Source organism: Oryctolagus cuniculus, chromosome 14 (assembly GCF_964237555.1).
Source record: "Oryctolagus cuniculus chromosome 14, mOryCun1.1, whole genome shotgun sequence".
NCBI lineage: Eukaryota > Metazoa > Chordata > Mammalia > Lagomorpha > Leporidae > Oryctolagus > Oryctolagus cuniculus.
This window is the reverse complement of record NC_091445.1, coordinates 31,447,385-31,465,304: the sequence shown is the minus strand read 5'-3', so window position 1 is coordinate 31,465,304 and position 17,920 is coordinate 31,447,385. Positions and strand designations below refer to the sequence as shown.

The 17,920-nt window shown below is 42.1% G+C and overlaps 1 protein-coding gene across 28 annotated transcripts in view; it reads right to left on the bottom strand.

Moving 5' to 3' along the window:
• Positions 1-17,920, bottom strand: part of FER (FER tyrosine kinase) — a 475,696-nt gene that overhangs the window by 384,886 nt on the left and 72,890 nt on the right. The gene's annotated exons all lie outside the window — the stretch shown is intronic.

Sequence of the window (17,920 nt, the reverse complement as noted above, 5' to 3'; positions counted from 1 at the left end):
GGCCCTCCCCGGGTTTGCTGCTGGTTCTTCCCGGGTTGGCTACTGTCCCTTCCACCTCCGTGGAAGGGCGGTTCCCCCTGGCCACATTCCCCACTTCCGCAGGGGAGCGGCACACCGCCGGCCGGCTCTCTCGGGGGCTGCACAGGTGTTCCCACAGGTGTTCCCTCAGATGTTCCCCTTAGATGTTCCCCGTGCATGCCGTCTCTCTCCTCCTTTATAGTCCTCCTCCGCCAATCCCAACTCGGCTGCCCACACGCCGAGTACGCTGCTCTCCTCCAATCAGGAGCAAGTCCTACAGTTTATTGGCTGAACTGGAGGCATCTGTGTAGAAGCTGTTTTCTTCTCTCCCAGCGCCATATTGTGGGAGAGCAGATGCATAGAATAAGTCTTAATTCCAGTAACTCAGTCTAGTCCGGGTTGCTCCCCACAATTCCAATATAGGATACCCCACTGCACAACAATGCTGGTCACAAGCATAGAAAATATTTCTAAAAGAAAACACACAGAGTAGCAGGAACACAAGGAGTGGGAAAGATATTTGTTACTGTATTTAAGAAAAAATAGGCCAGCGCCGCGGCTCACTAGGCTAATCCTCCACCTAGCGGCGCCGGCACACCAGATTCTGTCCCGGTTGCCCCTCTTCCAGGCCAGCTCTCTGCTGTGGCCAGGGAGTGCAGTGGAGGATGGCCCAAGTGCTTGGGCACTGCACCCCATGGGAGACCAGGAGAAGCACCTGGCTCTTGCCTTCGGATCGGCGCGGTGCGCCGACCGCAGCGCGCCAGCCGTGGCGGCCATTGGAGGGTGAACCAACGGCAAAGGAAGACCTTACCTTTCTCTCTGTCTCTCTCTCTCACTATCCACTCTGCCAGAGGAGAGGAGAGGAGAGGAGAGGAGAGGAGAGGAGAGGAGAGGAGAGGAGAGGAGAGGGGAGGGGAGGGGAGGGGAGGGGAGGGGAGGGGAGGGGAGGGGAGGGGAGGGGAGGGGAGGGGAGGGGAGGGGAGGGGAGGGAGAAAAAGAGAGAGAGGGAGGGAGGGAGGAAGGAAGAGAAAAAAGAAAAAATGAAGGGCTAGTGCTGTGGCACAGCTGGTTAATGAACTGGCATGCAGTGCCAGCATCCCATACGGGCGCCGGTTCAAGTCCCAGCTGCTCCACTTCCAATCCAGCTCTCTGCTATGGCCTAGGAAAACAGTGGAGATGGCACAAGTGTTTGAGCCCCTGCAACCACGTGGAAGACTGAGAGGAAGCTCCTGGCTTGTATTGGCTCAGCTCCTGCCATTGTGACCATTTGGGGAATGAAACAGCAGATGGAGGACCTCTCTCTCTCTCTCTGAGTGTGTCTACCTCTCTCTATAATTCTTTCAAATAAATAATATAAATTTTTTAAAAAATAAGAAAAAGAAGCCATCACAGGGGCCAGCACTGTGGCATACTGGGTAAGGCCATCTCCTGCGGTGCTGGCATCCCATGTGGGTACCAGTTTGAGTCCCAGCTGCTCCATTTCCCACCCAGCTCCCTGCTAATGTGCCTGAGAAAGCCAACAGAGGATGGCCCAAATCCTTGGGCCCCTGCACCCATTTAGGAGATCAAGAGGAAGCTCCTGGCTCCTAGCTTCAGATTGACCTATCACCAGCCATTGCAGACACTGGGGGAGTGAACCAGTGGATGAAAGACCTCTCTTTCTCTCTTTCTCTCTCTCTCTCTTTCTCACTCTCCCTCTTTCTCTGCCTCTGCCTCTGCCTCTGCCTCTCTATAACTCTGCCTTTCGAATAAATAAATCTTTAAAAAAAAAAAAAAAAAAAAAGAAGCCATTACAGGATCTAGAATTGACAGAACAAATGAAGATGGAAGAGTCTTGACCTGAATGAATAAGGGAACAACAACAACAAAAAAAAGAATACGGAGCTACTTTAAGAAAAAAATACATTAATTTCTACCAGAAATAAATCTTTAGGTAAAATATTGAGGCGAAAGATCCAAATTTGGGAATTAACTGCTTAAAAGCAATAGATGAAAACAACAGAATAAATGTTGACAGAAAATCAGAGTCAAGGACAAAACCCATGAGAATCTGCCAATCCAAGAATGCGAGCAGGAGGGGCAGAGGTTTGGTGCAGCAGTTAAGATGCCTCTTGGGAAGTCCACATCTCACATGGTATCAGCTCCTCCACTTCCAATCCAGCTTGCTTTTAATCTGTACCCTGAACGGCGCAAATACCTGGGACCTGCCACCCATGTGAGAGAACTGGAATGAATTCCAGGCTCTTGGCTTTGGCTGACCCAGTTCTGGCTATTATGGAAAAAAATGGAAGTCTCTCTCTCTCTCTACCTCTCTCTCTCTCCCCCCTCCCTCTCCTCTTCTCTCCTCTCCTCTTTTCTCCCTTCCCCACCCTTCCGTCTCCCTCTTCCCTTCTCCCTCTCACAAATAAACTGAAAATAAATAAGTAAAAAATTTTTTAGATGAGAGCAGGAAAAGCTAACCAAAGGATAGAGTATAGAAAGGATAAAAGGCATTTGGCTGAGTCACAGACATTAGGAGGGGGAAAAAAAGATACTAGAAACATCAAATGTCACAGAGAGATGTGAAAACTGCAAAAGAAAAACATTATTTTCCCTTTGGACAAATGCCAAGGACTTATTTGGCGTTTAACTAAATTATATTTAATGCAATTTCTCTCTGTTTCTCTGTGTGTCTTGCTGCCTCTCAAATAAATATACAGCACAAAAAGCACAATCAATAAAATAATTAATGTTAAACTTCATTAGAACTAGAATTATCTGCTCCATGAAATACTCTGTCCAGAAATACTCTCTCCAGAAAATTAAGACAAGCCATAGACTTGGATATTCCTTATAAAAGATTATTATCCAAAATTGCAAAGAAATTATAAAACCCAACAGTAAGAAAAGAAATAATCCAATTTAAAAATTGGCCAAAGATTGTAATAGACAACTCACTAAAGATGTCCTACAGGTACCAAATATGCATAAGAGCAGATACTCCATATCATATGTCTTCAGGGAAATTAACATTAAAGCAATGAAATACCACCTCACATTTATTAGCATGGCCAAAATCCAGGGCACTGATTACACCAAATGCTGGCAAGGACATGCAACAGCAGGAACTCTTATTCATTGCTGATAGGTATGTAAAATGGTAGAGCCACTTTGGAAGACAGCTTGACAGTTTCTCATAAAATTAAGCATATTCTTTTTGGGAATTTTTGGTTTTGTTTTGCTTTGGTTTGGTTTTTTTAAGATTTATTTGAAAGGCAGAGTTAGAGAGAGAGGGAGGGAGAGTCACACAGATCTTCCATCTGCTGGTTCACACCCCAGATGGCCACAACAGCCAGAACTGGGCCAGTCCAAAGCCAGCAGCCAGGATCCTCTTCCAGGTCTCCCACATGGGTGCAGGGACTCAAGGACATCTGCTATCTTCCACTGCTTTCCCAGGCATATTAGCAGGAAGACGGATCAGAAGTGGAACAGGCAGGTTTCAAACCAGTACCCATATAGGATAGCACATCACAAGTGGAGGCTTTACCCACTACACCAAAACACCAGCCCCTAAAACTAAACATATTCTTAAATTAAACATCATTGGAACCACCAATGATGATGGAAAAGAGCAAGTGTGCCCAACTATCTGACATTCTAGAGAAGGTTATAAAGACAGTAAAAGATTAATAGTAGAGCACAGTGGATGTTAGAGCAGTGAAACTACTCTGTATAGTTCTACAAATATGAATACATGTCCTTAGATATTTGTCCAAACCCATAAAAAAAAATCCAACTAGCAAATGGGCAAAATACATGAGTATTTTATAGGAAAAAGTATAAGTTTTAATGTACAGATAAGTACACTAAAAGATGCTCAACGTCATCAGTCATATGTGAAATGCAATAAAAACTGCAATGATATATCACCACACATCAGAATGGCTGAATAAAACACAATAACACCAAACGCCAGAGGGTGAGGAAGCAGAAAACTACATCACTTCCTTGTTGCTAGTAGGAATATAAAATGGTACAGCCACTTTGGTTTCATATAAACCAAACGTTCAACTGCCATATAACCTAGCAAATACATTCTCATTCTCAGACACTGATGCCACAGAAATGAAAACATATGTTTCATTCAACTTCCATATGACCCAGTTAAATACACTGTCAGACACTGACACTACAAAATGAAAACACATGGTTACATAAAAACCTGTAAACAAATATTCATGGAACTTTATGTGTAATAGCCAAAAATTGTAATCAGCCCAGATGCCTTTCAACAGAGGAACAATTATACATATCACTGAATATTACTCACAATGACAAAGAACAAACTATTGGTACAGACAACAGCTTGGATAAATCTCCAGGAAATTCTATTGAATAGAAAAAAAGGCTAATCCCAAAGGTTACATGTAACAATTATGTAATGTTCTTAGAACAACAACTTTTTAGAAAAAGGACAGATTAGTGGTTGTTGGGGTTTAGAACTACCAGGATAGACGGTGGGGTGGCGAGGTGAGTGTGATCATGAAAGGGACTTTTATGGAAAATGTGTATTATGAAAAACTACGCATGGATTTCAAAATCTTTCTGTACCTAAATAAACTACTGTTAACTCCTTTTTTCCATGAACTTTCTAAGTATCTTCATACAGAGAATTCTTGTAGTGTTGGAATTCTTCAGTCCTTTGATGGTTGTTTAATAAATACACCCAAATGAGTTGAAGCAAAACTGACAATGTATGGACTATATTATATTATAGTTTTGCAAAATGTTACCATTGGGAGAAAAAGCAAAATGAACAAGGAAGTTCTCTGTATTTCTTATGACTTCACCCTAATCTACAATTATCTCATAAATTTCAATTAAACTTAATAAAGGACTAACAAGACCTCAAACTCTAGCTCAAATGAAGTACAATAATATGAAGAAGTGTTCACAATTCAGCTATATGAGCCATATTCTTCCAGATACAATACACTGGAAGAAGAAACTAAACTGCAAGGAAAATATACTATCATGCTGTAGCCAAAAATTACAAAGGGGGAATTAAATGTTGATTTGTAATGTAAATTCCAGTTGGGCAGGGAATTTACTCTGTTCTGCTCCCCTCTTCATCTCCAGTGCTTATTACAACAGTGCCTTGCCTACAGCAGACAATAAAAATCTGCTAAATGAATTAGGTGGTTGAGGCTACACAGCATCACACATACAGCTTAGGGCCCTGCAACCCCTACTTTGCTCCCTTCATTCCTTAGGATGCTGGAGATTAACTTTATTGTTGCTTGTGAATCTAGGTATTATTTTACAACTTACAGGATAAAATTCAAATTCCTCTGTGTGGAATAAAAGCTGGCAGCAGACAACTCCCACTCCTCCCTAAAAGCAATACATATAACTGCTTTCAGTTCCCAAAATGTCTCCTGAGCACTCACACCTCCCTGCCTTCTTTGCACATGCTACTTTTCCTCTCATCTGCCTGGTGAATCACCAGCAACTAAACTGTAAAGCTGTATTCTCTGCACAGTCCTCCTTACAGCCACCATCACCCAGGCCAACTTAGGAGCTCCCTTTCCCAGGCAGGGATGATCTATGTATCTGTGATTATTATTACACATTAAACCATGAGTTAACTGGAAATAAAAGTATCAGAGATTTTTCATCTTTATACCGTGCTCCTTAGGTTACTACCCTGAATATGGTAGGTGTACAATTTACTGTATGCTACTACAAGAGAAAACCTATTTTCAAACGGACTGTAATATGGGATTTTAAAACAATAATGTCTATAATTTGATAAGTCTGGCAAAAAGAATATTATACAAAAGTGCATGTATGTTAGTGGCAAAGGTAGCATTTATTTGAAAGTATCTTCTTAAAAGTTGAAACCAGGCCAGCGCCACGGCTCACTAGGCTAATCCTCCGCCTTGCGGTGCCAGCACACCAGGTTCTAGTCCTGGTCGGGGCGCCAGATTCTGTCCCGGTTGCCCCTCTTCCAGGCCAGCTCTCTGCTGTGGCCCGGGAGTGCAGTGGAGGATGGCCCAAATGCTTGGGCCCTGCACCCCATGGGAGACCAGGAGAAGCACCTGGCTCCTGCCTTCGGATCAGCGCGGTGCGCCGGCCGCAGCACACCAGCCGTGGCAGCCATTGGAGGGTGAACCAATGGCAAAAGGAAGACCTTTCTCTCTGTCTCTCTCTCACACTGTCCACTCTGCCTGTCAAAAAAAAAAAAAAGTTGAAACTAATAAAAATTTACTAAACTACTATTTAGATTTATGTATATTTTCTTATTTAATGTTATTCAATTTGGTATTTATGACCAAGTGAGTGCTAATATTCATATGCTGAGTTTTCATTTGCCATAGTGATTAAAACTCTAAAAGAACCACTAAAAATTACTGTTCTCTAAAATTAAAAGTTTAATTTAAATAAAATAAATCTATTTATACATATTTCTTTAACAGAAATGGAAATTATTAAATAGGAAAGTGTAAAACAGGTAACTAGCTTCTTTGGCAGGATGACAGAATTCCCGTGGCATTTCAAGTGAATAGCAGAATAATATGCAAGTACAAGTAATTGGTCTAAAACATCTCCTGTTTTTCAACTTCTGGCTCCACAACTGGCAACTTTAACATTCTCAAGAACAGAGATGGAAATACTGCTTTTGTACAGCAGAAAGTAACTGTAATCCATATTGAATATTCTCTTTCAAGTAGCATAATTTATTTTAACACAGATGATGTCTTCTGGTCAAAAATATCTGTTTAGTTTTTTCATTTATTTTAACATTGATAAAGAGATTCAAGTATGCCATTTAAGATATGCTAATTTAGAAAATGCTAAAAATCAGTAAATAAAAGCTATATAATACAAACAGGAAATCCTTCATTCTTCCTCCAAAGGATACTCTCAGGAGCTAAAAGGAAATTCAATGGAGCTAGAATTTATATTCCTTAACTAATAAAACCTAACAAAATCAAGTTATGGTTCAAGCGAACATTATCAGAATGTTTGTATGTTGATAAAGACTATAAAATCATTAACCATTAAAGTACAAAATGAATTATCTGAAAATATTTCTTACCTTTTACATGCTTCAACACTGACAGGTCAGAAACAACAGTAACTATTTGAACAAAATAGTAAGCTGCCTGCAGCAAGGCACAAAGTATCGAAAAGCCACCAAGTCTACAAGTAGTAACCACAATTAAACCAAAAACCGACTTGACATGAGCAGCAAGTGAGGCCCTGCAGAAGTACGTAAGCAGGCAGGCAGGAACAGTCACTGAAGTTTAAACTAGGAAAACACTATCACTTATTACCAATCAATACATGCTGACCTGGTCCACATTATGGATATGGTATTTAAAAACTCCCCCTCCTGGGGCTAGCATTGTGGCACAACAGGTTAAGCTGCCACCTGCAACACTTGGCATCCCATATGGAAGCACTGGCTCAAGCTCTGGGTGCTCTGTTTCCATTCCAGCTTTCTGCTAATGTTCCTGGGAAAGGAGAGGTTGATGACACAAGTACTTGAGTCCCTGCCACACATGTGGGAGACCAGGATGGTTCCTGGCTTCAACCTGGCCCAGGGCTGGCTATTGTAGCCACCATCTGAAGAATGAACCAGTGGATGGAAGACAAACATCTTTCTTTTCTTCCTTTCTCTGTCTCTCCCCATCATCCTCCACCTCTCAAATATGTAAATAAATAAACGTTCAAAAAGAAACTCATTGTACATTTTCTTTGAGATTATTGCATCTAGCTCAGTTTCTCGACTTTTAATTAATTATTTATTTATTTGAAAGGCACAGACACATACAGATCTACTGATTAATTCCCCAAATGTCACTAACATCTGGGGCAAGGCCAAGTCCACTCAGGTCTCCCACATGGGTGGCAGGGAGGGAACCAAGAGCTTGGGGTATCACCTGCTGCCTCCCAGGGTGCACATCAGTAGGAAGCCAGAATTGGAAACAGAACTGAGACTTGAACTCAGGCACTCCACTATGGGATGCAGAAATCACAAGCAGTGTCTTAACAACCATGCCAAACATCTGCTCCTCAGTTTAGGGTACAAGTTAAATGAAAGTGAAACAGCACTGGACTGGCTGCCCTATTAGAACAACGTGATGGGCCGGCACCACGGCTCACTAGGCTAATCCTCTGCCTTGCGGCGCCGGCACACCGGGTTCTAGTCCCGGTCGGGGCGCCGGATTCTGTCCCAGTTGCCCCTCTTCCAGGCCAGCTCTCTGCTGTGGCCAGGGAGTGCAGTGGAGGGTGGCCCAAGTCCTTGGGCCCTGCACCCATATGTAAGACCGGAAGCACCTGGCTCCTGCCATCGGATCAGCACGATGCGCCAGCCGCAACGCGCCGGCCGCGGTGGCCACTGGAGGGTGAACCAACGGCAAAAGAAAGACCTTTCTCTCTGTCTCTCTCTCTCACTGTCCACTCTGCCTCTCAAAGATAAAAAAAGAAAAAAAAAAAAAAACATGATGAAGAAAACACACAAAAAAAAAGATGTTAAAAGGCTGTAAACAAAGTAAATAAATCTTTTCTTTTAAAAGATTTTCTAGTAGCTACATTTAAAAAATTTTAAAAATCAGTGAAATTAATTGTAATAATACATTTTTTGTTTTAGTTTTTGTTTTTTAATTTGACAGGCAGAGTTAGAGACAGTGAGAGAGAGAGACAGAGAGAAAGGTCTTCCTTCCGTTGGTTCGCCCCCCAAATGGCCACCACGGCCGGTGCACTGCGCCGATCCGAAGCCAGGAGCCAGACGCCTCCTCTTGGTCTCCCAAGCGGGTGCAGGGCCCAAGCACTTGGGCCATCCTCCACTGTCCTCCCGGGCCACAGCAGAGAGCTGGACTGGAAGAGGAGCAACCGGGACAAGAACCCGGCGCCCATATGGGATGTCAGCACTGCAGGCGGAGGATTAACCAAATGAGCCACAGCGCCGGCCCCTGTAATAATACATTTTATCTAACCCCGTATGTACAAAATATTAATATCTTAACAAATAATACTAAACATTATTAGTTATTTTTCACCTTTTTAAATGAGGAATTCAAACTCTGGTATATGTCTTTGATACATACAGCGCCAGTCAATGCAGGCTAGCCGTGTTTCAAGTGTTCCATGGCCACAGGTGACTCGTGGCTACCACATTAGCCCAAGTGTCAGTGGCCTCACCTTTCCACTGCCATCCCCTTGCAGAAGGTCCTGGATGGGAGGAAGCTAGAAATTTGGGGTAAGGGGACAGAGTCTTTCCCAGCTACTCCTGCCTCCCTTCTCTCTCCTGAAGGAAGCTGCGGGGATGTCAGATTCACACATGCATGATCATCTAAGAGTAAGAATGATGATGATGATGATGATGATGATGATGATGACAGGGGCCAGCACAGTGGTACAGTGGGTAAAGCCACTGCCTGTGGTGCTGACATTCCATAAGGGCGCTGGTTTGAGTCCCCGCTGCTCCACTTCTGGTCCAGCTCTCTGCTATGGCCTGGGAAAGCAGTGGAGGATGGCCCAAGTCCTTGGCCCCCTGCAACCCGTGTCGGGGGACCTGGAGGAAGTTCCTGGCTTCTGGCTTCAGATCAGCCCAGCTCTGGCCACTGCAGCCATTTGGGAAGCGAACCAGTAGATTGAAGACCTCTCTCTCTCTCTCTTTCTCTCTATCTACCTCCACCTCTCTGTAACTCTGCCTCTCAAATAAATAAATAAATCTTTAAAAAAAAAAAGTCTGTAAACAGGGGCCAGCACTGAAGTGTAGAAGGTAAAGCTGCTGTCTGCAGTGCCAGCATCCAATATGGCTGCTTTGGTTCCAATCCAGCTCTCTTCTGTGGCCTAGGAAAGCATGGAAGATGGCCCTAGTCCTCAGGCCCCTGCACCCTCATGGAAGACCTGGAAGAAGCTTCTGGCTCCTGGCTTCGGATCTGCCTAACTCCAGCTGTTACAGCCATTTGAGGAGTGCACCAGCGGATGGAGGACTTCTCTCTTTCTGCCTCTGCCTCTCTGTAACTCTGCCTTTCAAATAAATAAATATTCATTTAAAAAAAAAAAAAAAGTCTGTAAACAACTGAAGAATGTGCTTTCTTTGAAATTAACTATTATAAAATTTTAAATATATATTCACAGTACCTAACATCTAAAGTTATTTCATGGGAGTGATGTCAACAACACAGCCAAACAAAACTGCCTGTCACTCCTCTCCCTCACAAAGAGGGAACACAACAGAAAACAAACAACTATATCCCAAGTGGAGTGATGGGGAAGTACGCTGGAGGCCAGCAGGGAAGTGAGTGGTGAGATTCCTGTGGTACATGGAAACCCAGGGTAGCACCACAGAGATGACAGCGAGGCACTCAGCCTCTCCCACACTGTCTCCCTAATGGACTGGCACAGAGCTCTCAGTCAGACTTCTCCTTACAGGGAAAGGTCGGCTGAAGACCCACAGTGGCCCCCACTGCTGCTCCAGACAACCACCAGAGATTCCTGCAGCCCTCACAGGCTCTGAACACAGTGTGGAGAGTTACCCAGAGCTCACACACTGCACTACCAGAGAGAAGGAGCCCACACTGCATTCTGCCCCTCCACCACCACCACCACCACCCCTGTAACATAAGCTGCTACCGCTTGGCACCATCTTGAAACTGGACCCATTACTAGAGTGCACCCCTACTGGGCTAGGACCACAGCAAATGTCCATTCTTGAGACACTGCAGTCACTCCACCATACACACAGGTGGCTGCAGCACGAAGACCCTGGCTGCTCAGAACCTAGGTCCAGGAGAAAGAAAGGACAAGGCGCCAGCTGCAATACTCACTTAACACCCTCCACCCAGGAACAGGCAAATTTGCACAGAAGGGAAGCCAACACACAGCCACAGTGCACCTGTGTTCAGCCCAAGAGCTAGGAGATGGTGATCCCTCTCCCTGGACAGCTGATCACGTAGCTAGCCAGTCAGCAGGGCTCCCACACTCCTGAATCCAGCTTGAATACCAGGCAGCCCAGTGGTAGCCCTATCTTCCTGGTGAGCCTGTCACAGCAGGTCAGTCCACAGCACCTGCAGGTGCCTGTGCCCAGCATGCCAGCCAGCCACAGGATTCCACCGCAGTCACAAACACCCAGAGCCCAGGCCACGGCCTAAACTGCAGAAATTGCTGGTGAGAATTACAGCTGAGGAAACTGCACAGAGACCACACATGGGGCCACCCAGAAACGAAGCTAACACATCATTTCCAACTAGCAGCCAACCACAGGAAGAAGCCTCACTCTACACCCACACCAAAAGAAAACTCCACAAAGTTGGGAAAAGTTTCAGCAGCACCATATACAGAGCCATCAATATAGACACAAGAAAAATGAAACGGCAAGGAAACATGACACCCCTGAGAGCAATACAATAAATCTCCAGCAATAGACCCAAAAGAAAAAGAAATTTACAAAATGCATCAAAGGAATCCAAAATAATGATTGAGAGAGTTCAATGAGATACAAGAGAACACAATAAACAAGTCCATGAAATAAGGTGAAAACACAAATCATAACCTGAAAGAGAAATGTAATAGCTAGAGACCATAAAAAAAGAACCAAACAGAAACTTTGCAACTGCAGAATTAAATGAGTAAAATAAAATTACAACTTGGAAAACAACAACAGAGACAATGAACAACAAGAAACTCTTTCTGAACTTGAAAACAGGTCTTTTTAGTTAACTAAGTCAGACAGCAGCAAGAAAAAAGAATGAGGAGCCCATATCCCATATGGACTCCAGTTTCCGTCTCTGCTGCTCCACTTCTGATCCAGTTCCCTGCTAATGCACCTGGGAAGCCAGCGGAAAATGGCCAAAGTCCTTGGGCCTCTGTACTCATGAAGGAGACCCAGAGGAAGCTCCTGGCTCCTGGCTGTGGACCGGCCCAGCTCTGGCTATGGGAGCCTTTTGGGGAGTGAACCAGTGGATGGAAAATCTCTCAGTGTCTGTCTGTCTGTCAGTCTGTCTGTCTCTCTCTCTCTCTCTCTCTTTCTGGCTTTCAAATAAATAAGTAAATCTTTAAAAAAAAAAAAGAAAAAGAAAAAAGAATGAAAATGCATGAAGAAAGCCCACAGGATTTATGGGAACAAATATTTTCATTATTGGTATTACAGAATGAAAAGCAACAGAGAAACACACAAAATACATATATAATTAAACATTAAGTAAAAACTTTCCAAGTTTGGGAAGAAATATGGACATTCAGATTCATGAAAGTTCAAGAAACTCAAAACATACTCAACCCAAAGAGGTCCTTTCCAAGTTTCATAATAATTAAGCTGTCAAAAGTAAAAGACAGAAAGAACTCTAAAAGCAGCAAGAGAAAAATGTCAAGTCACATATAATAAATCTTCTCTAGCCTAAAGCATATTAACAATTATAAATATGTATACCTAACAATAGAACACTCAAATATAAAAAGAAAATTATTTGCTATGTCAACTGTAAAACACTGATGGAGGAAATTGAAGAGGACACCAAAAAATGGGAAAGCTTCCCATGTTCATGTTTCAAGAATTAATAGCATTAAAGCATCCATACTCTCCAAAAAAAAATCTATGGATTTAATGCAACTCCTATCACAAAAATAGGAAAAAAAAATACAACCCTAAAATTCATGTGAACTACAAATCACCTGACTAGCTAAAATAATCCTGAAACCAAAACAACAAAGCTAAAGGCATCTGACTTCAAAACTTACTACAGCACCTCAGGATCCAAAACACCATGAAACTTGGCATGAAAGCAGATATACAGACCAATAGAACAGAATAGAGAACCTAAGAAAAAAAATCCCCATGATTATCACCCATTAGTGTTTGATAAGGGCATCAAGAACGAACATTGGAAAAAGGACTATCTCTTAAATAACTGGTGCCAGGAAAACTGGATATCCATATGGAGAAGAATGAAAACTAGACTGCTATCTCTCACCATATATAAAAATCAACTCAAGATAGATATATAATATAAATCTTAATATAAGATCTGAAACTAGGAGATTAGTATAAAATATAGGGTAAAAGTTCTACAACATTGGTGGTCTGAGCAAAGACTTTTTTAAATATGACCCCAAAACACAGACAACAAAAGAAAAAAAATGACAACAAGATTATATCAAAAAAATCTTCTGCAATGCAAAGGAAACAATCAACAGCATAAAGAGACAATCTAAATAGAAGAAAATGTTTTTGAGCTATTCTTCTGACAAGGAATTAATATACAAAATACACCCATATGAGAAACAACTCAAAAGAAAAAGAAAAAAAAAGGATGTTTTAAAAATGGTTAAATTACCTGAACAGACATTTCTCCAAAGGAGATAAACAAACGGCCAATGAGTTTATGAAAAAATGCTCATCACATATCATAAGAGAAATACAAATTAAAACTACAAAGATATCTACTCACAAATGGCTAACTATAAAAAAAGGCAAAGTTGGTGAGTCTGTGGAGCAAGAGGAATACTCATACACTGTGAGTGGGCTATGAAAAACAGTGTGAAGTTTCCGTGAAAAAAAAAAAAAAAAAAAAAAACAGAAATATAGTTACCATTAATCCAGAAATTCCATACTGAGTATATATCAAAGGAAAGGAAATCAGATATCTGTATTCCCATGTTTACTGCAGTACTATTTACAACAGCCAAGATTTGTCTATGGATAAATGAACGAATAAGGAAAAAACTGTATATACACACAGAGGAATATTAGCCACAGAGAGATGAAATCTTGTCATTTGTGGCATCATGGATGGAACTGGAGGACATTATGTTAAGTGAAGTAAGTCAGACACAGAAAGACAAATACTGCATGTTCTCAATTATGCGCTATGCTAAAAAATGTTCATCTTGCAGTAGTAGAGAACAGAACAGTAGTTACCAGAGGCTGGGAGGGAACCGGTAGAAGAAATAGATAGTTAACAGGCACAGAGGTATAACTGGAGAGGGGGAGTAACTTCTAATGTTTTATAGTTCAATAGGGTAAATATCATTGACAACACTGAACTGTAAATTTCAAAATAGCTAGTAAGGAGGACATTGAATGCTCCCACACAAAGAAATGATAAATGTGTGCGGCAACAGATATTACCAATTACCCTGATCTGATTACACACTGTATACACGCACTGAAATGCCATATGGTACCCCTAAATATGTTACAATTATTGTCAGTTAAATTTCTTAATATTTAAAAAATTATTTGAGAGAAGAATGATTAACAGAATTTTTTCATTAAAGTCTTGATTTAAATCAACAAGTATTTATTGAATAACCATATGAGAGATAATTGTTAGGAATACAAAGATCAATAAAATATGGACTATTGTCCTCAAACAATTTACAGTATAGTAAGACAGGTTCACAAGTAATAGTTAAACAATTAAACATTCAAAATTCATTCACAAACATGTATTGAACACACATTTTCTAGGCATATTTCACAGTACTAGGGACACCAAGATAATTAAAATTACAGTCCCTAATCTCAACAACCCCCAACGTACTAGAGGTGACAAACATGGCAGCAAATAAATGCCACATAATTCAGCAAGTGCACAAAGACACACTAGTTATAAATTCAGTGGGGACACAGAGGAAAATCACAACATTCCTGGATGCCACAAAGGAAGGCTTCACAAATATAAAAATAGGAGGAACAAAGTGTTACCTCAGAGGACACAGAGAGAGGAAGGAGCACAGCTACGTACAAGGTTCAGAAAGATTTCATTAAGAAAAGAACACCTCTAGTAAGCTGAGGCACACTTACAAGAGGAGTGCATGTGTGTGTCTGTTTATCTGTGAAGATGTATGTCTCTTTAGAGATGGACCTGGTAATAAATGGTCCTGCATTTTAATTCAGTTAAATGTAAACCACATTTTAATTAATCTTGAAGTTCAGCTTTCTCATCTTTTTTTTTTTTTTTTTGGAAAGGCAGAGTGGACAGTGAGAAAGGTCTTCCTTTTGCCATTGGTTCATCCTCCAATGGCCGCCGTGGCCAGTGCGCTGTGGCCGGCGCACCGCGCTGATCCGAAGGCAGGAGCCAGGTGCTTTTCTTGGTCTACCATGTGGGTGCAGGGCCCAAGCACTTGGGCCATACTCCACTGCACTCCCGGGCCATAGCAGAGAGCTGGCCTGGAAGAGGGGCAACCGGGACAGAATCCGGCGCCCCGACTGGGACTAGAACCCGGTGTGCCGGTGCCGCAAGGCGGAGGATTAGCCTATTGAGCCACGGCGCCGGCCGTAGCTTTCTCATCTTTAAAATGGAAATAATATTACCTCCTTTGCGAGGTTGTCAGGAAAGTGAGAAAAGATCAAGTATTTATCATGTCAGGAGTCAGAGAGAATTATTAAAAAGTAATCAAACTCACAAAAGCATGAGTAACAGCACAAAGAATGTCTGTAAAAGCATTGCTAATTTGACAGAAAACAAGATAAACAGAAGTTAAGGCAATTAAGCACATGCACAAGGCATGATACCTGATATGCCCAAATTCCTAAAAATGTGACCTTTTATTCTTTGAATATGATCAAGTATTATTAAAGAATTCAGTTGTCATATTAAAACAAAATGTCAGGGTGGCACTGTGGCATACTGGGCAAAGGCATCCGATATGGGCACCAGTTCAAGTCCCAGTTGCTCCACTTCCAATCCAGCTCCCTGCTAATGCACCTGGGAAAGCAGCGGAAAATGGCCCAAGTGCTTGGACCCTGCACCCACATGGGAAACCCCAAAGAGGCCCTGGGATCCTGGCTTCAGATAGGCCCAGCCCCGGCAGCTGCAGCCATTTGGGGAATGAACCAGTGGATGGAAGACCTTTCTCTCTGTCTCTCCCTCTCTGTAACCCTACCTTCAAATAAAATAAACAAACTCTTTTTTTAAAAAAAATGCTAGGTAGCATCAGAAGATGTAGATTATTAAAAAAAAAAAAAACAAGTTCTTTCAAAAAAAAAAGCAACATTGTGGGGACAAGTCAAACAATTTGGAAATTTCTATTGTAGCTTAGAATCACTCATTAACGGCACACACTAACAGAACGGTTCGTGAGTTATGAGGAACTAAGCCACAGCCAGCCCCTACCCCTGACAAAAGAGAGCTTCTCAGGGACCTCAGGTCACACTAACCTTGTGCCGCTGCTCAGAAGATGGAGGAGAGTCAGTTCCATTCTTGGCTTCTTGGGTAATTCATCCTTTTCCCAAAGGAAAGAACTGACCCCACCCCCATGCCATCCTCTCTCTTCAGTTATCTCTTCACAACTCTGTTTTCCTCCCAAATTACTCTTTTTCTCAAACTTTTGTATTAGTTCCTGTAACATTCTATTCAATTTGTAAATAAACTTTCCATCTCTCCCTTCCAACTCGTTATCCTATCTCAAAAATAGTGCTCTTAGGTAGAAGCTACATCTGCTCTCCATTCCACCACCTGTATCCAGGGGACTGAGGGAAGCAGAGTAACATTACTCTAATTTCTTAGTGAGATTTACAAATCACTATTCTTCCAGTCTTACCCAAAAATGTCTTCTCTGAAATTTATGCCATTCAATTTTACCAAGTCCTACCCTACCTTGATGCTATTTATTCCAAATATGTCTCTCAATCTTCCATTTGCCCCCAAATCTTACTTGCTAGTCTAATGTATGTCTTCATAGAGATTTTAACCTTCATTGTAACTCCATTTCAACTACCTATTATTATTATCCATAGCCTGAATCCAAAACTGTTTACTCTCTGCAATGTAATTTTTAACATTCTAGTTTTAGGCCACAACTTGCTCTCTTCCATCTCATTGACATGAAAACTTTTTATTTATTTATTTATTTGTTTGTTTGACAGAGTTATAGACAGTGAGAAAGAGAGAGATAAAGGTCTTACTTCTGTTGGTTCACCCCCTAAATAGCCGCTATTGCTGGAACTGCGCCAACACAAAGCCAGGAGCCAGGTGTTTCCTCCAGGTCTCCCATGCACGTGGGTACTTCCTCTTGGTGTCCCATGAGGATGCAGGGGCCCAAACACTTGGGCCATCCTCCACTGCCTTTCCGGGCCACAGCAGAGAGCTGGACTGGAAGAGGAGCAGCTGGGACTAGAACCCGGCACCTATATGGGATGCCAGCACCACAGGCAGAGGATTAACCAAGTGAGCCACAGTGCTGGTCCCGCAAACTTCTACTACACCTGTTCTTTGACCTCAGAGAGATCTCCAGTCATCCACCAATCAAACTATTCGCTCTAAAATTTACCAGATCCACCCCCACACCCCCACCAGACTTGCTCTCTTCCTGGGTGAGCATATCACTTACTATCCAAAACTAGCATATATTCACAGTGAAATGTTTGTTATTGTTTATTATGCCAGGACAACAGATACAAATTTGGACTAGCCAAGGCAAACTGGGGCACAAAACCTTCCCTACTGCTTTCTGTGCACATTCTGAATTGACTGACCTGTCTTTCTAATGCACTTATCTTAACAACTCTGATTCAATCCTTATTCATACTCCCCTACCCTTTTTCTTAGCTCTTAATAGTATTTCAAGACTGCTCAGGTTTTCTCCTGCAGGCAGTCTTCTCTGCCAGTGCTCTTTGTTAACAAAGAGCTCAGTAATGACCTCACCTTTTCCATGATTATATCTTAATGTTTCCCAAACAACATCAGTCATGTACTGGTACACCCTCAGATGTACTCAACAAATCTAACATAAAGCTTTACTCTTATTTCTTATCTGTTTCAAACATCACATGAAAAATGTTCATTTTACACGTCAATATAGATTAAACAAGCCAGAAAGAAACAGTCCTAAATTAAAAGATAGTCATAATCACTTCTCGGCCTTTTGGTTAAGATCAAATGTTGGGGTCGGCACGGTGGCGCAG